The sequence below is a fragment of the Ruditapes philippinarum genome, unplaced genomic scaffold (genome assembly GCF_026571515.1).
Source record: "Ruditapes philippinarum isolate M1 unplaced genomic scaffold, ASM2657151v2 ctg839_1_1_1_1, whole genome shotgun sequence".
Classification (NCBI taxonomy): domain Eukaryota; kingdom Metazoa; phylum Mollusca; class Bivalvia; order Venerida; family Veneridae; genus Ruditapes; species Ruditapes philippinarum.
Genome location: NW_026867340.1, coordinates 26,791 through 50,556, shown reverse-complemented (window position 1 = coordinate 50,556; position 23,766 = coordinate 26,791). Strand labels below are relative to the sequence as shown.

Sequence of the window (23,766 nt, the reverse complement as noted above, 5' to 3'; positions counted from 1 at the left end):
TTTGGTTGAATACCAATAAATATTTCAGGCTGAACGACACTAAACTATTTCCTTCCGTATCTTGAACACGCAAAGAATAGTGTGAGCCAGAGAAAAGTAATTAATAGTATCCTGGTTCTACTATCTACCGAGAATGTAATTATTCGTTGGCCTGTATAATACAGAAACAAATCTAGGATAATATACTGTAGAATGGCAATCCGGTCAACTCGTCCTCTAGTCAACTCGTCCTCTGGTCAACTCGTCACCTTTTTGGTCAACTCGTCCCCTACTTTTGGTCAACTCGTCCTCAAAGAGTCAACTCGTCCCTAATATGGTCAACTCGTCCCCTACGTTCGATCTATTCGTCACTATTATGTAGGTCCAACTCTTTGATTTTTACCTCCTCCCTGAATGGATTAAAGACTGACGACAGATTAACAGAAATTGGAAGTGCTAAAAACTTTATGTCGGTGCGTATTGATCTCATTATAGAAGGATCGTGTCAATTAAAACATGATAATTGTTTGTTGTGAAATTGTCAATTAATTGTTTCTGATTTTTTAAAATTGCATTTCATTGTAATATTATAGTCCATTATCAGAGGAGTTGTATAAACATACATGCCTTTTGAAAGAGTTAGTATTTATTTATTTTTTCATTATTTTTTTTAAATAAAAAATCCGTACAATAATATTTGCCTTGGATATTAACTAATTGAAAACATAAAGTAATTACTAAGTATTCAATTGCCATCTAATAATTAGTAAAGATTAATATTAAATTTCCATAAATAAATCTTTAAATTGATCTCAAAGAGGAGCTGTATAAAACCGAGTTCCAGAATTTCTTGTATAATACAAGTCAACATATTGAATGTGTTAATTGTATTTAATTCAACATTTTCATATATTTGACCATACACCATCAAAAACAAAATTCGACATTTGGAAAATAAAATTTTATAACAACCTTTGGCACGATTTTCACGCGATTTGTATAATTTCAAATTAAAGACACACGTTCTTTAAATATATAAATACGTATCCAACCACAGAGGCAAATGTGTCTTTAATCCTATTTTCAAATTACTATGTGTTTACTTTAATAACCAAAGGCATGTGTCATGATACATTTAATTAACAACACATAAAAACTCCAAATATTCGCATACAAAAAGCGTCAAAATATGTCCAATTTAGTAATTTTATAATTTATTATTTTAACAGTCTATAATAATTTATGAAAAATATGAAAAACAAATAATAATAAAATATAGGGGACGAGTTGGGGACGAGTTGACCAGGGGACGAGTTGTCCAAGGGACGAGTTGACCAAAAAGGTGACGAGTTGACCAGAGGACGAGTTGACCAGAGGACGAGTTGACTCTGAATCGTAGAATGTAGAAGCTACCTTTTTTTGGATAAAAATACCAATTATCCAAAAGAAGTTTTAATTACATATTGTATACATCGAAAAGATAGTCCTGTAAATAATCTCATATAAGTGGCAATGATCTTCGTTTTTAAATACTTAATACCAGGAATGACTTTTAAACAATCAATCAAAAGTTAAAAACATATATAAATGGTCCATTTCTGCTAATGATACTAAAGTTCTATTCAATATTTATCAATTATCACACAGTAAAATGGTAAAAAATTGAAATGCATTTGCACACACATTCAAAATATTATGTTTGGTGGTCCAACTCGTTAGCAATACTACTGGTTTTATGCATAAAATTATTCATGTGAATAGGGTTATTAAAACTTTGAATTTTCTTTAAAAAGTACCCTATTTTGTATGAAATTATAGTGAAAAACACTTGCATACAAAATGATTTTTTATGTAAGTATTATATTTAACATCTGAACATTCCTGATACAAAGTACCTCCCGGTATTATTAGTACCTTAAGGATACATGTACAAAAGTACCTTTAGGGTACAAGTATTAGCCAATCGCAACTTTTCGGACTTTACGTAAGATTTCGGATAAGGACTTTCAGTTGGAACGTCCTCGACTATTAATTACTATAATGATCTGGAGTTAATACGGATTGAAAGTTGTTTCAGATGTAAACAGAAACTTCTTTAATAATGTAAAACGAATGTATTCATTTGACATCTAAAGAAAATAAAGTCTGTCTCGTGAAAATATATATGTTTGACAATCATTTTTAATTTTAATATGCCCACTAGCTCATGTACAATTTTAAACAAATTCTATTTAATGTCAACAGTTTGACATTTTGTACTTTCGGTTTCTACAACCATAATGATAAATATATAAAAGTGATGTATTCTTTGCTTTTGTATCTATGAATTCACTTTATTTAGGTGGACTTTTACTTGATATATTGGAAAAAAATGTCAACAACTCCCATTATTGAAGTTCTGTTTGTTTACATGTTTAGTTTCTTAGCGTAGGTTGGACCGAAATACCGCATCCCTTCTGTGTATTCATACTATTGTGTTTGATGTCTTATCCGAAGACTTACAGAAAGGGCCGACAAATTGCGAATGAAGGACCTTGAACACAATAGTGTGGTTCAAATTTTACAGCTAGAAATAAAAGGTCAGGAAAGTAGGTCACTAGGTCAAAATCTAGACCATCTTATAACAACATCAAACGTTCAATTCAACATCTGAAGCTGAATATGATCAAATTTTTAAAGCTTTATACCAAATAACAAAAGGCAGGTCACTGCATGTGTGCCGCTTGGGCAGGGTCAATTTTGACCACAAGATCTTGTTATAAGTTATGTCAAATATCTTTAGAAGCTCTAGCTTTTTCGGTTTCAGAAAATATACTTTTTATGTATATAAAGAATACTCATGACCCCCAGGATGAGGCTTGTTTTTATTTTGACCAAAGAAACATAATTTGAACACTCTTTGTAGAGGTCCACAATGTTTCAAGCTCTAGCTTTTGAAGCCTCAGAGGATAATTTTCATATAAGATTTTACTATATGTACATAACGAAAACCTATGACCACGGGGTAGGACCATTTCGGACCCCGGGGCTATAATTTGAACAAAGTTTGAAATGATCCGATACACAATGTTTCATGCCAAATATCTACAAATATCTATGGACATTTCATATTTCAACGTCTACACCGTGTATATCCAGTAACGCCAGAATGTGAAAAATAACCCACGATTCGTGCAATAAGTAACGCAGAAATATGCAATAAATGACGGATACCTGACAGGATTTCCAACGGGGTAAGTAAACTGGTAAATATATTTTTATTTAATCGAACTGAAAAAAATGAATAGCTGCATACGGCTGCAAAGACATTTCGCTTTATCCCTAATCAAGATCATTTCCACGAAATTGTTTACTTTTACCTGTGTAATAAATAATTCTGTACCATATAAGAAAAAAATCACATTTTCCGGCGTTACCGCGAAGCACAATTCACGTACATCGGCGTTACCTCATAAAAACGGCTTGAATCACATTTTATCAGTTTATTTTCAATGTTCTATATCACAAGAAGTTAGGTTTATGTCACTTCCCTACCGAAAATTGAAAATATCCGGTATAATATGCATTATTGTACTTGTAAGAGCCGACAAAAAAGCCGAAATCTCGCTCCTCATTTTTACGAATGATCTTGAAAAGTAAACAATTTCGTGAAAATAATCTTGATGAGTGATAAAGAATTATGCCTTCGCAGCCGTATGCGGCTATTGATTTTTTTCAGTTCAGTTAAATAAAAAATATATTGGCCAGTTTTCTTACCGCGTTGGAAATCCTGTCAGGTATCCGCCATTTAATGTACAATTCTGCGTAACTTATTGCACGAATCGGACGTTATTTTCACTATTTCGGCGTTACTGGACATACACGGTCATATCAGTTTATAAGTATTCGCATTGACATAAATCTCAGCCAAGCTGTACGGTATACCGTTAGGGACATCGAGGTTAAACTTTATAATCCAGATGGCGACAATACGATAGTGCAATGACGACAGTATGATAACGCGTTGACAACTGTCAACGCACTGTCGTCATCGCACTATCGCATTGTCGCAATTGCGCCGTCGTATTATCGCCATCGCACTATCGCACTGCCGCCCTATGGATTATAAAGTATAACCATGATGGCCCTAACGGTATTCCGTAAAGCTGCGGCCGTTAACTGATGTAATCCGGAATGGAACTGTTACAACACGAAACATGCCAAATACGTTTACAAGTATCAGATTGACTTGACCTGTCTTATCATGTTACATGCCTTAATTAAATTGATACGCGATACAATTGTAACTAATTTAGCTTGAGTAAAATCAACCAGAATACAGGAATGAAGTACACGCTAGTTTTTCTTTTCCTTTTTGTTGGTAAGTAACATATACTTTATCGACTGCATGCATTTTTTTAAATATAATGTAACCGCACATAGATATATACATGCATTAATTATTCTACATGGAATACGCGAGTAAAAAATCTCGCAGATAACAATTAAGGACGATAAATTACGAGATTGTCTTTGTTTGCTTCTACCTCCTACTTGAAAGAATATAATTATGAGCCGTGTCACGACAAAACCAACATAATGGGTTTGCGACCAGCATGGATCCAGACCAGCCTGCGCGGATGCGCAGTCTGATCAGGATCCACGCTGTTCGCTATCAGTTTCTCTACTTGTAATAGAGTGGGTTTAGCGCGGATACGCAGGCTGGTCTGGATCCATGCTGGTCGCAAACGCACTATGATGGTTTTGTCGTGACGCGGTTCATATCTTATTTATAATACGGAAGCTGTTGTCTCGTTGTTAACTCAGCATAAAGCTGTTATGGTTTGAGGCTGTAATACATTTTTGAGTACAATACTGAATTTTATTTGACGACTACTCAGCTGTTAAATATATATTGGACAAGCGCTAGCCGAGTCTGTTATAGGTTTTGCAGCTTTGTGTCAGTCCAATAGAATCAGTATTGTTATCAACAATGAATCATGGCATCTTTCTTTCACATCTTTATTTATTTTGACAGATTTTTGTTATATATCAAGTACAATATATGGTTTCGAGATAAATTTTTGTAAACGAAGCTTGATGGGGTACATGTACAATATGATTTGATGTGGATTTTTGGACTTGGGGAATTGAAAATGGAATTGGAAACAAGACAAAATTGATAAGATTAGATTCAATAATTATTTCTGTTGGAACATCATGCTAACCAAACTCTAAAAGTCCATGGTTATATTTCATATTAAAAGGCGTGAACTAAATTGTTTTATGACAGAATAATACCTTATCAATGGGGATATTGTATCTTATTAGACATATTGTATCAAATTATGTCCAAGGCCGGATACAATCAGTATTAAGCAAAAAAAAGCAAAAAAAAAAATAAATAATAATAAAAATAAATAAATAAAAAAAAAAAAACAAAAAAAACCGTTTTTTTTTTGTGAGATATATGTAATCAAAGATCCTGACTTTAAATAGTGAAACAAAATCAGCAGTGTTAAAGTAACCAACTTTTGATGAACATATTTATTAGGTCGGAATGAGAATCTAGCACTGAACTGTCAGTTAAACAGTTTTCATAGCCTTCCAGAAATGTAATTAATATTAAAAAACAACAAAACAAAAAAACAAAAAAACAGCAACGTTATAAATGACTTATTTGCTACACGCAACATGGTCATTTCTATAAAATAAGGACATTCTTATTTTTATGGAATAGCGCTTAATTGTTGATAAACAATTTCCAAAATATCTGTACGAAAGAAGTACGTTTGTATCACCCCTTAACAGCCGCTAACAGCACTTTCGGTGCTTTGATTGTTCTTGGTAGCAATGACAAAGATCTTTGCCAATGGAAATACAATGCATATGTAGCAAGACTGTTTGAGAGATAAATGAGTTATGAAAAAAACAATTATCTAAAAAAAACATTCCATTGTTCAGATAAACATATCTGATTTTTTTTTTCATTTTTAAATTTTAGCGCTTGCAGCAGCCGAATATTGTCGGAACGACGGAACAAGCTGTGCTGAGGAAGTTTGCAGTGGCAATGATGTTCCATCATGCGTTAACCATGTGTGTACATGTGCCCCTAGACCGGCAAATTCAGGTGAACCATTTTTTTTTTCATTTTGAGTTAGACTAAAATGATTGGAGCACCACACTAAATACAGTATTCCGGTATATACCGGACCAGGCGATTGAATGATTAAATGCTTAAGTCTTGCAATGAACTTTAAAAGGTCTTATTCATCTTTTCACACTGATTTATGTATGATAATGAATGAAAAATGTAAGAATCAGCGGAAATAAAAAACAACTATATTTGTCTTTTTATTGATCATGATTTCTGCAAGCGTCTAGAGGTACTGCTGCAATCCTGTATTGAGTTAAATCTATTAGTTTTTCCCTCACAAAAACCAGCTTGTTGCGCCACTTCATCCACTAATAGTTTGGATATTTTTTGACATGCTCCGTCTTTTCGACATCTTATATAATATGCATGATAACATATATATTTAAATGAGGTATTTACATTTTAACAATCACACAAATGTCTCTAAAAATGTATGTGACACTAAAATGTATATGATTACAATATTAAACAATTTTCCACACAGCTCACAATAAAATCTTCATTAATTTTCAATGAATTTGATATTATACACATTGTGCAAATTTTAATCATACTTAATTTCAGTCCTAGGAAACAAATTGAAAATTTACCTTTTGAAGATAAAAAAATATGATAATTAAATCACTGCAATGAGGTCAAAAACCCTAAATTTAACATAAAATTTGAATTTTCTATATCATAAAGAATACATGTTTACCAAAAATTAAAGTGCATATCGAATTTTAGCCGAATCTGAGTGAAAAGCGTTGTAACTTTTTGGGTCACTTTGCACAACAGAAATTATTATTCTCAAAAATGGGACACATGTTAATGGCCCAGACCAACATCAAATGGTACACAAATCTTGGGGAAAAAAATCCAGTCCCGTCATGTAAAAAATCCTCAGTCCCTTTAAAACGCTGAACTTTAGGTATGCATTGGACAATAATAGTAACATGCAGTATCTTCTGTTTAAATTTCAACAAAAAAATGGTTAAAAAATGAAACTGTAGATTTTCTTAATAATTGAAACCTGCCATCTAAAACTAAATTCTAATAAACACAGTGTTGATTAAGGGAGAACACAATTTTCAAATATTAAAAGTTTTGAAACTTTATGTTATGTTATGTTATGTTATAGTATGGTAAAAAAAACACTTATTTGACCATTTCCCTATGCAAAAAGCCTTATTCAAAATATTCCTAAAGTTACCAAAATGAGGGGCTGTTTTCAAATTTTGCCTAAATTTTCTTAAATGTATATTGGCAGGTCTTGCAAAATACAAAATACTTTAACCGTGTAGTTTATATTTTATTAAACTTTGAGAATAACTGGTATCATATTTGCCATTAAATTTGGCATTTTTAGCAAATAAATATCTACAATAATTATAAAATTAAAATCAAACAAACTCTTTTTCCTGCTATAAGGGATCTGACAGATACATAAATAAGTTAAAAAGAAAGAAAATAAAGAAAAAAGTTGCCCCTTCTGGGCTTTGAACCCACGCCATACACTTGTCACGACTCGGCCCGGTGAATTTTCGTACTTTTTGTTCTATAGTAAATCAGTCAAATTTGAGACTTAAATTAATTCTGGATTCCACTGTTCTTGATGAATTATATACTGTCCCAACTTTAAACATTAACACTATCGAAGTCCAATGAGGCCCACAATATAATAGGTTAGCCATCTAATATTTTCAGAAATCTTCATTCTGTTGTAACACTGTTTAAATTCACCACTTTAAAACTCCTGACATCTTTAATCCTTCCACCAACAAATGAGTTCCTGGAGAATACACAAAAAAAAAACAACTTTGAAAGTCATCATATAACACACAAAAACTACACACATGCAATAAATACACTTTAATTATGACCAATCTAACTAGAGATGACTTAAATTGGGCCATTTCAAAATTTTAAAGAACTACTTTCTGATTTAAACATATTTTATTGCTCTTTTTTTTTTTTTACACATTTATAACATTATATTATCATAGTATAAATACAAAAGTAGCAAAAGGGTTGAACCACGAGTTCTTACAACATCAGCAAACGGTTCTTCCCTGATATATTGAATTATCTAATAATAATAAGACAGTTACAAACCAAAATGTATGATAGTAGAGCAATTAGGGAAAAATGCACAAGGAGAAAGAAGAAGAAAAGCATTACAAAAAAGGAAAAAAAAAAAAGGGGGGGATAGAGTTCAGTAAGTAGGGATATCAATTGAACGTGGCAAGTAGTACAGATAATATAAAAAATTAAGATTCAAATCTACACGATAATTTAATAAATAATTGTACCTTATCAAAAATAAATAAGTTATTCTCATCAGAAAGAGATTCTTTTCCAAACAAAAGGGTCTTTACGCTCAAAGGATGGAAACTGCGAGTTGAGCGGAATAACTGCACTCTTATTTCGTTATATTTGGGACATTTAAAAAAGTAATGTTCGGCATCTTCAATACTGGATGTACAGTAGCTACAAAGTGAGTTATCTCGTAGATGATTTTTACAAAGATCCGCATTAAGATTACTACATTCGTTTCTAATACGTGCATGGTAAACAGATAAACTTCGATCTCCGTATACAAAATATTTAGGAACAGTATGTGGTTTATAAATTTCTTTGAGACGAGATTTAAAAATATTAAGAGAAGCCGCATGTCTAATATGATCATCCAAATTGTTCCATAACTCTATGGATGAAGGAATGAAAGATTTTGCGAATATTTGTGTTCTCCGTGCGATTGTCACATAGTTGTTATCATTTCGGAGGAAGTATGGAGTAAAATTAGCGACACTATTTGGGAAAAGATTTAGTAAGTAGCTTGGAACATTGTTTTGATGGCTTTGTAAAACATTATTAATTTTTGCATAATTCTTCTATCCGACAAAGATACCCAGCCAATTTCTCTAAGTAAACGGTCTATAGATACCGATCTAGTTAGGCCTGTGACAACACGCGCTGCTTCATATTGCATCTTTTCAAGAGAATGTTTATCATTTTCATTACAGCCATCCCAAACAGTGGAGGCATATTCGAGGATTGGTCGCATATATGATAAATAAATTTGATTTAATGTATTTCGTTTGAGTTTAAATTTCAATGATTGCATTGAGCTTAGAACTTTAGAAGCTGATGTCATAATATTATTAATGTGTTCGTGCCATTTTCCATCTTCACTCAATGTAAGTCCAAGATGTTTATGCGTTTTTACATAAGTAAGTTGGGTATTTTCAAAGAATAGAGAAGGGCGTTGTTCATCATTTAAGGAAAAAAAACATTACTTCTGTTTTATCTGGATTAAATTTAATTAACCACTTATGGGACCATTCTTGAAGAGTATGTAGATCGGTATTTAATGTGTTTTCTATAAAATTCATATTGCTAGAGGAAATCGACAACGAACTATCATCTGCAAAGAGGCGGGTTATGCTTAATAGATTATCCGCAATATCATTAACGTAGATTAGAAATAGCAACGGACCCAGGACTGATCCCTGGGGAACGCCCGCAGTAGTTATTTTCTCACTTGAGAAAGTTGAATTTACAAAAACTTTTTGGTGCCGATTTAAAAGATAGTTGCTCAACCAATTTAATATATCGCCATCAATACCGTATTGCTGCAATTTAAATATAAGCCCTTTGTGCCATACCCTATCGAATGCTTTCGAAATGTCACAAAATATCATACATGTAGATTGTTTTTTGTCAAAGGCTTGAGTAATTTGATGATAAATATCAATAAGTTGAAAAACGGTGGAATGACCCGGTAAAAACCCCAGACTGTTGGTGATATATAAGATTATTAACATGTAAATGATTATAAATGTGCTTAAAAACAATTCGCTCAAATACTTTACCTACACAAACTTATTAGAGAAAATGGGTCTATAATTCATAGGCATGTTTTTTACTGCCCTTTTTATATATTGGCATTACAACTGCTGATTTCCATGAATTAGGGTAAATATTTTCGACTAGAGATCTGTTAAATAAAATACCTAGTGGAGCACAGACAGAATATCTTGTTTCTTTTAGCATTTTATGACTAATTTCATCTGGTCCACTTGCTTTATTTGTAATTAACGTTATTAAGATATCACTTATTTCCTGATCGCTTATTTTGTAAACTAGAAAATTTAACATTACTTTTAGAAACAAAATCTGGTAGGGACGAATGGGTGTCGTCTACAGTTGAGACTGAAACAAAATAATCGTTAAGACAATTTGCTTTTTCTAGATCGGTGAAGAAGTAAGTTTTGCCAGGCGAATTTTCCATGTAAAGTGGGGGAATACTCTCACAACCTTTGTTTTCTTTAATTAACATTTTTACGGTTTTCCAATATTGCCTGGGATTATTACAATTAAGATCAGATATAGAAAGTTCTAAGTGATTATAAAACTTCTCCTTTGCATGTTTAATCATATTGCTCACTTTATTTCTATACCGTTTGTATATTAACCAGTCAGATTCTTTATTTGATCTAATTGCTTTACATTTCTGTCTATCCCGTTTACGACTCATATTTCTTATTACTGAATCATACCATGGTTTTATCCTTAGGCCTTATTGTGATGATATTTGTAGGTATACATTGTTGAGCTAAATTATGGAACCTTTTTGTAAACAAGTCACAGGCTTCGTCAATAGTATTTAAATTTAGAAAAGACCAATCAGTTGTGTTAATTAATTCATTAAACTTTACAAAATCCGCTCGTTTGGTAGTTCCATATACGTTCTCTTATAAGTATAGAGGGTAAATGGGAAGATTTTAATAAATACATACGTTCCAAAATGGTCACTTATTTCTTTTGGAGTGCAATGAATTCCTGACGTTAAAACAGTTAAATTATTTGAAATTACTATTGGATCTAATAGGGTTGATGTTCGAGCAGTAACACGTGTTGGATCAGTAATGATATTACGCATACCATTTAATAAATAAGATATTTCGAAGATTATAATTACTCGAATTTAGTTGGTCTTCGTTTATATCACCAAGAATTGTTATGTTTGGGGCAAAAATCAAAAGCCTTTTCTATACACAAGTTCAATTTATCCCAGTAATCATTATTATAGTTTGAAGGTCGATATGTAGTACATATCAAAATTCTTTCTTGCGTTTTTTCTTATTTCAACCCAAACAGACTCTTCAAAAAAAAGTTTTCGAGATCATTTAGTCTTTTTGAGATAAATTTATCAGATACATATATAAGCATTCCGGCAGAATATGAATTACAGTCTTTTCTACACAAATTACTTTATCCGTCTAGAGAAAATGGGGAGTCAGTGACATTATTACTCATTTAAGTTTCTGTGAAGCATAAAATATCGTTGTCTAGCCAGTAATCAGAAATGAAATCAATTATAATGCGAATTTCGGTGAAATATATTGAAATACAGGTTTGAGTTTGTATCACACTATCAGGACCAGGATTTATGTCTACATGTGTGCATAACATTATCTTTAAAAACATAAAATTTGAACTGAAATTGGTTTCGCATAACGAACTATTTGTGTCGCGGATGGTCTTTAAGTAGGCTCTTTTTACTGTTATTTAAATGATAAAATTTCTTATAAAAGAATGAGCAGACCAGAATTAACCATATTTGTAACGAGCGAAATATCAACCTAAATAATTTTGCACAAAAATGAAACAGTAACGAATTTCTCACGATAAGAAAACAGAGTTACGTTCTGAACTTATTGCCACACAATTAAATAATCCGATTGCCGCCCGATATGAATTAAGGCAATTACCCATTTGGATATTTAAGCAGGTAACAATAATGTGAAAATGACAGCAAATACAGACATTAACTGAGTATACAGTCTAAATAACCCTAACAAACTGAACTCTATAGGATAGAAAAGAGATAAACGGAAAAAAATGACAAATGTCAGAAATAAAAGTATTGTAGAAAACATAATGCTTCTTGTTGTTCTACTGATTGTAAGAAGAGGAAAATATTAGGGAGAGAAAAAGTTGATTACTTAACATTTTTAGTATAGAAAAATATGGAAAAATTTAATTCTTCAATTGAACAGTTTCTTTGTTTCATAAAAATATAGATATTAAAATAATCACCAGCTTATTCAAAGGAAAATTTCATAACAAAAATTTACTGCTGGAATATTTCTAATCAGAATAATTAATGACAATAATAAACAGGTAGAAAGGAGAAAGAAAAGTAGAACATGAAAATTTAGCTAATATCTATCAATGTAACAATATAAGACTTTTTCACACATACATACATACACACACGCACGCACGCACGTACGCACATACGCACTTATATACATACATGAGTGAAAAACACACACACACACACATAAATATTTACAAGTTTGTTTGTTTTTGTTTTCAAAAAAAAAACATTAACCTAGTTGCGGGAGCCACGATTGAAATATAATCATTTTCATCTTGAAGTCAACATTATTACATTTTCAATATAATACAATGAAACGTTGCATATACACAAAAATATGAGCACTGTATACAATCCAAATCAATACACATTTCTAAAAATAACAAAATAAAACTGATTTGAATACCATGCACATTCACGATTTGCACGTGTCAGTTGGGATTTTATCAATGAAATTCCATAGTAATTTTTTAAAGTGTACGTTTACAACTTCTGTTTGTATGGCTGAAGCACGTGCACAATAATTTTGATTTGTTGACAAGAATTTTAACAAGGTGTGATTCCCCGAAAGATGTGTTTTAATGAATTTTTTAAGGAAAAATTATTGGATTATAGAGTAAAATAACATTGCTATTTTTTAACTTGTTAAGAAAAGGAGAAAAACTACTAAACATATTCAAACTATTGAAACGTGTGATGATTGTAATTATAGCATATATAACATTATATATATCGGCGAATGTGTTAGTAAAATAAATGATAGAGTTACATTTATATGGATTATAAATAGGGCTTCTTGGAACACACAAGGTGGAGGGGCGATTAGCACTTAATTACAATATTATAAGATTTTTAATCTGTTGCATTTAAACAGTTCAGATCGAAAAAGTCAAATGAAAATTTGTGTAAAAGAAGTATTTGTATTTAATATATATCTGTTCATTTCAAATAACTTCTGTATGATCAGTATGTTCAAAAATTATGCAGCGTTAAGTTTCTTTCAATCACATACTTGTAACAGCGTTAATTGGGCACATTGATTTTCACAATCCTTCCAGGGATTTTCCACCATTGCCTGAAAATGATTCTCTGGGTCTGGGTCAGGTACAAAGTTCTCTATTTCATTGATTTCTTTAAGGTGATTCCGCTTTGTCAGCCATGTTTGTTTTCACAAAGTCTGTCCAAAGTGAAAGTAGGCCAAAATTCATATAACAACAAAGCTCTTATTGTAAAATGATGAACCATTTGAAAGTACACTTCCAGGTTTATATTTTAAGGACAATTATAAACAAAAATAAAAATGATAACAATAAGAATATTTACCTTGAATGTGCTACATCTCTGAAGACCAAAAACATTCTGTTACAAAGTTTTATGCACATTTCATGAATGGCAAAAATCCTTTTTTAAGTCTGTTTTAGTGCCTACAAAAGCTATTTTTTGCAGCAAATACAAATATCTTTCAAAACTTAACTCCAAATAAATCCATATCTCATGTCCTTCTAAGCACATGGCCTCCATTATTTTTTGTAAAAAAGTAGTGCAAGAAAACAATCATCGTTTATAGCCTTATGAACTACTATTAAATATAAAAACACTATCAAACTTTAAAATTCTAACCTTTTTATGTGTAACAGTGAAGTGTGTCTGTTTGTCATGTACACAAGAGATAGGTAAATGATGTTTATTTTCATGGTTACTACTTTTTTACACATGTCATGGTGGCCATTTTTTTCAAGGTCAGATAAACTACTTTCCTAAGGTTTATATTTTTTAAAGTTTTTTGTATTTTCTGCAAAAGATAGCTTTTGTAGGCACTAAAACAGACTTTAAAAAGGATTTGCCATTCATGAAATGTGCATAAAACTTTGCAACAGAATGTTTTTGGTCTTCAGAAATGTAGCACATTCAACTGTTCAAGGTAAATTTTCTTATTGTTATCATTTTATTTTTGTTTAAAATAGTCTTTAAAACATAGAACTGGAAGTGTACTTGCAAATGGCTCATCATATAACAATGTGAGCTTTGTTGTTATATGAATTTTGGCCTACTTTCACTTTGGACCCACATAGTGAAAACAAACATGGCTGACAAAGCAGAATCACCTTAACTGGTCTACGTTTACCTTTTTCGCACTCTTTATAGAAGATCTTGCCATCCAGCGTCCAATACGAGTGAATGTTTTTTTCTCTGCGGAGTTGTGATAGTTTTTGCACAATGCGTTGCCGTTCATGAGTGAGGTCTTCAGAGATAAATACATTAAACTCAGGTGTTTTACATTGTTTGAGTGCCTTTTTTATTACTGTAGACTAGATCTTTGGTTCTGTATGAATTGAATTTCACAATGATTTGACATTTCTTATCTTTAACTTTTCCAATAATATGTGATCTTTCTATTTGATCTAATGATACTGGCGAGTTATTTTCATTTTCTGGCATATATCAAGAATGAGCTGGTCAGTGTTGATTTGTTCGATTTTCCTAACCTTGTTGCAGCGTTATTCTCGGTATCATGATTGGAACATGGAATTACAACATTATGAAAATCTCAGATTGTTTCTTCTACCATACTGTTCTAACTCATCCAAGCTGGTCTCGAGATTTTCTATTTGATCATTGGTTTCTATTAATTTCTTTTCCAGCATTCATTTTCTTTTTCCTTGGTGCTAATAGACAATTAAACTCAGGCTTTCATTTTTTATGTGGTAAGTTCTAGCATTTGTGATTTCATCGTTACATTTTCTTTTTCCTGACTTTCCATTTTAATTAAGATAGGTTTAATTGAATGTTCTATTACCTTAGTTAGTACTGGCAACATGGCGTCTGACAATGCTTCAATTACAGGTGTGCTTGATACTGCTGCTTGGATTATTGAGGCTATATCAGGTACTGTGATTGATTCTTTTTGGCACGCAGTAGGTATATCTGGTACTTTCTAGTCTACAATGGGTTCGGTCTAATTCCGTACCGGGTTGAGACCGTCAGTGATTCTAGCCTATTTTTATACTCTTCAAAGTGGAGATAGTGCAACTACTCGGCCCTTTCCGTCAGTCTTCGGATAAGAACCTCGAAATACACAGAACGGATGCGGTATTTCGGTCTAACCTACGCTAAGAAACTTGACATGTAAACAAATAGCAATTTAATACTGGTTTATTTCCAATATATATAGTAAAAGTCCACCAAAAATAAGTGAATTCATAGTTCCAAAAGCAAACAATACATCATTTATATACAGTAAAAACCCTCAATTAAGACCACCATCGGGACTTGGAAATAAACAAAGTGGTCTTAATTGCGGGGTGGTCTTAATTGTGAGTATTTTTATTGTTTATACACTTTACGACCATGTTCTATTTTAGTCATTTTGTGTGAATAAAACAATATGTATCCAAAACCTACAAATATTACATAAAGTATGATATTAAGTTACATTCTGATGGAAGAAAACATTTTCGGAAGCAATTTATATCAAATTCTATTTGATCTGATTTCAATATTAAATATTACATGGTGTATATAATACCACCCATCAAATAAGAAATAAATTTATAGCAAAAATCAATGTGCTTAAAGCAACATTAAAAACCACTCTAAAATCCACCTTCTCACCTTATTTTCATACAATATCCCAACAATGAATGGTGTTTTTGACACCTCGTGAAATGAAGTGTTATGCCCTAAGAGCATTAAGCAGAAAAATAACAACATAACAACAAATTAAAGAAATCTAGGCAGGTGTTGACTTTAAATCTGTTGGTCTCAATAGTGGGGTCAAATAAAGAACAAAATAGAGAATTGGGACTGAATTGGTGGTCTTTAAAAACTGGATAAGCGAGGTAGTCTTAATTTCTGGATTCATGGTAAACATTGACATAAAGAACAGAAAATTCCGTTCTTTTTTTAAAAAAAATGGTCTTAACAGCGGGGTTTGGTCTTAATTCCGGGCGTGTCTTAAGAGGGGATTCTACTGTATTTATTATTATGGTTGTAGAAACCGAAAGTACAAAAAACCAACCTGTTGACATTTAAGTCGGTTTTTTTTTAACATCAGTGGGCATATTTAAAAAAATTGTTGTCAGACATTTTTCAAGCAAAAGAGTACCGGAACAGACATTAAATGTCATAATATATAAACATATGTTTTACATCATCTCTGTTTCTGTTTAAATCTGAAACCACGTGGTAGAACTACTTTCAATCCGTATTTGTTTCCAGGTTATTATAGATAATAGCCGAGGCAGTTTTCCAATGTAAAGGTGTACTACCTTAAACAGAACTTAAATATCAAATCAATTTCACTACAAAGTTGAAGAAATATCCTGCACATTTTATTTAGAACTATCTTTTACATTAAAATATGTATAATGGCAAAAGAATCATCCTTTACATTCAATGTAAGAACTAGCCTTAAAATTTTAATTTAAAATAGTTAGAATTATCCTTGCCATTTTGTTTTTGAATGACTAATGAGATTCCCAGAATTCAGATAGTAATTTTAAAATGACTAATGAAAAGTATTCTTATATTCAGTTCTACCCTATTAATTTTACAGGAAAAAACAAATGATTTTAGACGGACTTCGTCCGAAAAACAGCAAAGAAGATATATATGCAAGAGATCCGTCAAATTTGATTCTTGATAAAAAAAAATATTTTTATTAATAATTTAATCGAACGATTTTTGTAACAGGATGTGTTACTAAAGATGACTGCCCTGACAGCTACTGGACTCACAGTCATCATTGCAATAAGGATCAACGTCACTGTGTAGACACAAAATGTGTGTGCGGCCACTTTTAACAAAAGGTAAATAAAGTAAATTAACAAAAGGTAAATAAAGTAATAATAATAAAAAAACAACAAAAAAAACAACAAAAAAAAAACAAAAAAAACAACGGAAGCAAAATTTCAGATAACTGGCCAACAAGTAACATTTTGGAAACTTTTGACAGAACAGCAAATATGAATGCTGTAAAGAAATAAAAATCAAAGCATTTCTGGGGCATCATGGGCCTTTAACATATCACTGCAGGTCTATTTTTGTAATATGCTTTCATTTATCATCAAGGGCTTTACTTTTAGCCAAATGAATGAAAATAAAACATATGAAGGAAAATGTTCATATTTTATCCTCCCTCAAATATGTAAACATTAATTCTCAATGTTAATTTTATTAAACACACGATTCTTTGCCCTTATTACTTTATATATTATTTAAACATTACCGATATAGTTACATAAATATCACTATAAATGTTGGTTTTCTTTTCTTTTATTTTTCTTTCTGAAAGATGCATTATTTGAATCCTCATTTATGCAAGATGTGTAAAACATTAAAACGTTAATGAGCCGTGTCACGACAAAACCAACATAATGGGTTAGCGACCAGCATGGATCCAGACCAGCCTACGCATCCGCGCAGTCTGATCAGGATCCATGCTGTTCGCTTACAGACCCTGTAACAAGTAAAGAAACGGATAGCGAACAGCATGGATCCTGATCAGACTGCGCGGATGCGCATGCTGGTCTGGATCCATACTGGTTGCAAACCCATTATGTTGGTTTTGTCATGACACGGCTCATTTGCACTCTACTTTTTGCTTGGCGGGGTCGAGCACTAATCAGCCACCTCAGTAAAGGGTTAAGAAAGCTCCAAGTGTTTCATATACAATATAAATAAAGACGAAACGATAAATTCATTGATCAAAATATAACAAAATTCACAGTATTTATCAACAACTTTCAAATCAATTTGTAACGGAGTTACAGAAATTGCTGCAAAATTCATAACGTTACACATAATAGCTGCTGTTAATAAATGCCTTAGGTTATATGAAATCACTTGATTTGTTTTCAGTTTTCATAAAAAAACACCATAAACCTGTAGGGTAGCTGCTTTAAAAGAATTTTTTTTTTACATATATTGATATAATGACGCACTTATGAAGGTTTTTTAATAAATGTTGTTTTTTTTCTTTTGCAGGAGCAGAGCAGTGCCAAACTCTCTGATCTGTGTTAATTTTGTAATAAATGAATCTTGAATCAGAAAGGTTGTCGTTTTCTTGTACATAAGAGTTAAAACAAAATTTAAAGGCCCATTAAGCCGAAGTAATGACATTATTTATTTATTTATTTATTTATTATTTTAATATTCGTTCGTTCGTTCGTTCGTTCCTTTATTTATTTATTTATTTATTTACTTATTTATTTATTTTGTTACAGTTTCTGAAACAAAATTGATTGGCCACATAGCTGAACCATCTATTAGCTTTTTGACAACATGTTTTCGTAAAAGTTATATAGTGATTAAAGTATTTTGTGTGGTAGAAAAGTTATAGTTCTCAAAATTATTCATCAGCAAAAGGTACAATAAAACTTTCTCTTCATATTCATCAGCAGACGTAAAATTGTCTAAAAGGTATAGTAAACTGTTGTCAGCAGCGGAAAAGTTGTCTAAATTATTCATCGGCAAATATAAAGTTGTGTTGTTTAAATCGTTTATTGACAAAGATAAACTGTGAATTATTCATCAGTAAAGGTACAGTCGTCTTATACAATCGAGCCTTGTGGCTGTGGGGTTGATGCACGTGATATATTTGCAGCTATCGTTTATCTCTGCGTGATTGTAAGAGACGACTAAATGGATCCGAAGAGTGGAACCTATGTATCTCTCAGCTCCTTCAAATGGAGTGTTGACCCTAGGTTCCAAGGGTTATAAATAAATTCCCTATGCTCATACTCAAATCTTAGGAATTTGATTGGTCAGAAACTGCCGCACAATGAACACTGATCTTTGGAAATCATGGGATTTGAGACAGAACTCTGAGAACAGTTCTAAAACCTTTAGCCCTGGTGTTGTTTTTAGTTTGTAACACCCGAGGTTAGCCAAAATCATCGTTCCTTTTACGGCGCCAACAATTTTTCGGGACTGTTCAAGCAGTCATTGACTCCTTGACAGTATTTCGAAAGCTATACCCAAGAGAATCTCTCAAGCAAGAAAATCCGGTGTCAAGAATACTTAGGTTGAGCTATAATGCTCACAATGCTTCAACAGATGTAGATTCTCTTAGGTTATTAATTTTAAACACTCAACACTCATGCAACATAGTTATATGCCATTAGATGTGTACCATTCAATGATTTACAACAAGGAAAAAGGGAAAAACATCTCTTCTCTTACCTGCCTAGTATCATCGGGTGTGTGTAAGCTCAATATGGCAGAAAATATTGCAGGTTCATACCTAATCCTTAAATATCTTCAGATTGTATGCAATCGTGCTGGAGAAGATGGCCTTAGAGATATATTTATTGCTAAAAATTCTGAAGGAGCACCTAGAGTTACAAACTGCAAGAAAGTTCTTGATGAAGTTATACCAAAATTGTTGGCTTATTTTCAAAAGTGACATTTTTACAATGTTGTGCTCCTTAAAGCTTTTTAAAAATTTTGCCAGAGGATGACTTTGATATTAAAAATAAATACAAGGGATGATCTTGGTTTTGCATGTAAGATCAAAATATATTTCTTAAAGTTAACGTCAGATGCAACATTTTTATTAGTGGCATAGCCATGAGTTTTAGTATAAAAGCTAATGCTAATGATTAAAATACACACACCCGATGATACTAGTATAATTTTATCTAACATGTGAAGTAAACGATAATCGTGTTTTTTCTGTGACTATGTGACTGTTTGGTCATTTTATTGCTTTTTACATGATGAGGTTATTTAAATTTATTGTGAAATGGAAGTTTCGTCCGTTATGAGCAACCAGAACTTGATCGGGAACTTCTGATGTCATCAAATCATGACATCATAATGTTCATGTTGAAAATGTTCGTGTTAAAAGTAAATCTATAACAGTATCAAGATTTTGAGAATGTGATGTATGCAAATTTATAGTATACTAGTGCCAATGTTTTGACTTCATAAAAATGGTATTGTACAACTGTGCATATATTTAGATCCGATGTCATTTCCGTTATACAAACATAGGGTAAAGACGCCCTAAATGTTAGAGGAACAATAAAGGCGCATTAATGGAGCATTATTATTTTTTACTTTAAACAGCCTTTATTTTGTACATGTGATACATAGAATATTATATTTATGTAGGATCGTTATTGCGTTGATTCAATTCGTTGAATGAAATAATATTTTGCTCGCAGGTACTAAATTCAGTATTGAACATTGAACACTCATTCAATATCCTCTAAATATCAGCTATTGTGTAATTATGTTCTGATATATTGGAAGTGAAATTATTTAAATATTATTTCAATATTTTACTGAGAGGATGCAATGAATTCAAGTAGTTTCTTGTGATGAAATAGTTATTCTTGTAGTAAATTTCAATAATTTTCCTGTTAGATGTTGGAAGTTTAGCAATGAAATTTTTGAGAATGTGAACATGACAAATATTGTAAAACAATATTTGAAGATTTCATTTAAACGACTGTATATTTATTAAGATAGCCTCTGTTTAGAAAAACACATAAATAATCATATTTTACAAAATCTGCTGTTTTCCAAGACATAAGTAAGACAGGTAACAAACTTTGTTGTACATTTTTGTTTCGGGAAATTTTTTATATAATTTTTAAAACACATTTTTGTCAAAAAAGTAATGTGGAAAGAGGTCATGAAATTTCCATATTTTGATTGCTCTGGACGTATAAAGTTGTCTAAATTATCCACAAACAAATGTTCAATTGTTTAAATTATTGATATACACTGTACAAAGATTAAAGTTGTCTAAACTATTCATAGACCAAAATACTGTTGTCTAAATTATTCGTTGTCCTAATTATTCGCCAAGGTATTATATGTAGTTTAGCAAAGTCAACATTATTTTCCTATTATGTAAGTTCTTACATCTACTAGTTCTATGCATTATTTTGGATTCGGTGGCAGTTAGGTTAAGGTAGCACGGTTAGAATTCTATCGAAGACTTTAAAGACAACAACAACGAAAACAACAACAAACAAACAAATGTTGTTTTTTCATCGACAGAAGCTATCCAGCAAGAGTTGGAAGTCTTTTCGGTGCAATACTGCACGAAGGGGCCGCGAAACTCAATAATTCAATTACCAGTAAAAATGCATAGTCTTCATACCACCCTAAAGTTCTACAGGTTCTACAGTACCGAACTGAAAAAAAGGATAAAAAAATGACAAATACAATTATAGTTCATTAAAAAGTTTCTTATCTCTCTCTACGACCTAGTTTATTACATATCTAACAAAGCGTTACCCTTCGTGACCGTTTAGTCATGTACGAAATCTAGATGCCAAACAGTTCCATATCTCGACACAAAATAATCACGATCTCGCAGTCATGATTTCATAATTCAATCTCTTATCGCTCCGACTTATATTAATCAACGACAGAGACATATATTTCACATTTCTTTCTGACTTGAAAGCAAAGCAACATGAAGATTGTACTACTGTTGGTCTGTCTGGCAGGTCAGTACCTTTGATTGTCATTATATTTTGTTTAACTCTTACCTTTTTACTTATTTTCAATAATTGTTAACGTTTGCCATCGTCATCACAATTTTTAAATGTTATATGATTGTTTAAGCAATATTCTTTTGGAAAAGAAGACAGATATTTTCATTATAACTTTCATTATCATTTTTTTCTGCCTGAAACAGAAACAAAATAACAACTGACGAATCTGAGTAGACATCTTTTAATTGCAATAACAATTAACGTGAATTACGTGCATATTGTTTAGGAATTGCGGTTGCGGAACGATGTGATGGTGTTGACACTACCCAGTGTGCGTACGAGGTGTGTGCTGTAGGCAATGTCCCAACTTGCGAATCTGGAATTTGTACATGTAGCCCAACACCGGACAAAACTGGTAAGTTGCTTTCAATATTGATATGTGTGTGAATTATATAGAGGACGAATTTCATCCTATTGTCAAACATTGATATGATATTAATACAAGAAATCGAAACATAAAATTTATTAGTTTATATTTATTTTATTTCGAATGTGTATGGAGCTATAAGCTTATAGACACACTTGAATTCGTTCATTGAATCAACCAATGAGTGTCGGGTGAACGGCGTATGGCCCCTGACTTGGTTTTGAACCACGCGGTCAGTTTGGAAATAAAACCGGTCTCGGTTATTTAACACCTATTAGGAGTTTTGATGCGTAGAAATTGACCACAAAAACAGTAGTATTTTCTTTTTTTTTGCATCAAGACAACAAAAACCGGTGTAAGTGTCCGATAAACACCGCTCAGACCGATATTATTTCGGTTCTAACATGACAAAATGAGGGAGACCACTAACGCCATTTTTTTCAAGCGGAGATGGTTGACAAAATGTTTTATCACCTTAACAAAAAGGTCATAATATGTGAAAAAAAAAAAAAAAAAAAAAACGGCCCCGTTCTAACAGTTAAGAAACTATCACGCAAACAGAAGAGTTTGTTGGAGATGCAGACAGTTTTAATATCATAGCAAACTGAAATCCACGGAGTGCAATTTATAATTTACCATTTAAAAATAAAACAAAAATGTAAACTTTTCCCTCATAACTACTGTTACACACTACTGACTATAAAAACGTGTATAAATTTCATATATTTTCTTAATTTTCAGGTTGCGCTACCTTGCCGACTGTGACCAGTACTGGTTCTCTCATCACTGTGGCAAACCACACAAACAGTGTATGAATGGTCACTGTACATGTACGCATGGTCATGGACGCTGATAGGTTCGAGTTCTCTTTTTATCATAATTTTAAAACGCACCTTTATCCTATTCACCTTTCCTTTATTCATTAACCAAATACATAATGAGCCGCGTCACGACAAAACCAACACAATGGCGTTTGCGACCAGCATGGATCCTGACCAGCCTGCGCATCCGCGCAGTCTGATCAGGATCCATGTTGTTTGCTCTCAGTTTTTCTACTTGTTATAGGCTTGGTAAGCGAACAACATGGATCCTGATCAGACTGCGCGGTGCGCAGGCTGGTCTGGATCCATGCTGGTCGCAAACCCACTATGTTGGTTTTGTCGTGACGCGGCTCATATAAATCAATTATCACTTATTGATTCCCCCTTATCCCTTATTCGATGTCATTATTCATTCTTTTCATGTGATTATCACCTATTCATTCCATTAATCCTTATTCATTCTGTAACCCCTACTTTATACACTGTCCCTTATTATCGTTCAAGTATCCCTTTTTTGTTTCATTATCCCTTATTCTTTACATTTTATTTATTAATTCCCATTTCTCCCATTCTGGATTAATCATATACAATTTCACTTATACACTCCAATTTAGTCGCCATTATTCATTCATTTTTCTATTATATATATTATTAAAATCACTGTCTCTTTCATCAAGTACAGTCTTGTCAATCAATAAAATATTTTTGGTTCAGGGAGTTATTCCAGGCCAGTCTCTTTAAGGTCAATGAAAAAAATTATGGACAGTCTAAGGCATATTGAACAGAATTCAAATGACGAA

At 32.2% G+C, this 23,766-nt stretch overlaps 1 long non-coding RNA gene across 1 annotated transcript; it reads left to right on the top strand.

Annotated features, from left to right (window-relative positions):
- Positions 1 to 4,179: 4,179 nt before the first annotated feature.
- Positions 4,180 to 18,314, top strand: LOC132735782 (uncharacterized). Its single transcript, XR_009626496.1, has 4 exons — positions 4,180 to 4,339; positions 5,963 to 6,088; positions 16,956 to 17,071; positions 18,249 to 18,314. It is a non-coding gene; the product is annotated as an uncharacterized LOC132735782 (long non-coding RNA).
- Positions 18,315 to 23,766: the final 5,452 nt, after the last annotated feature.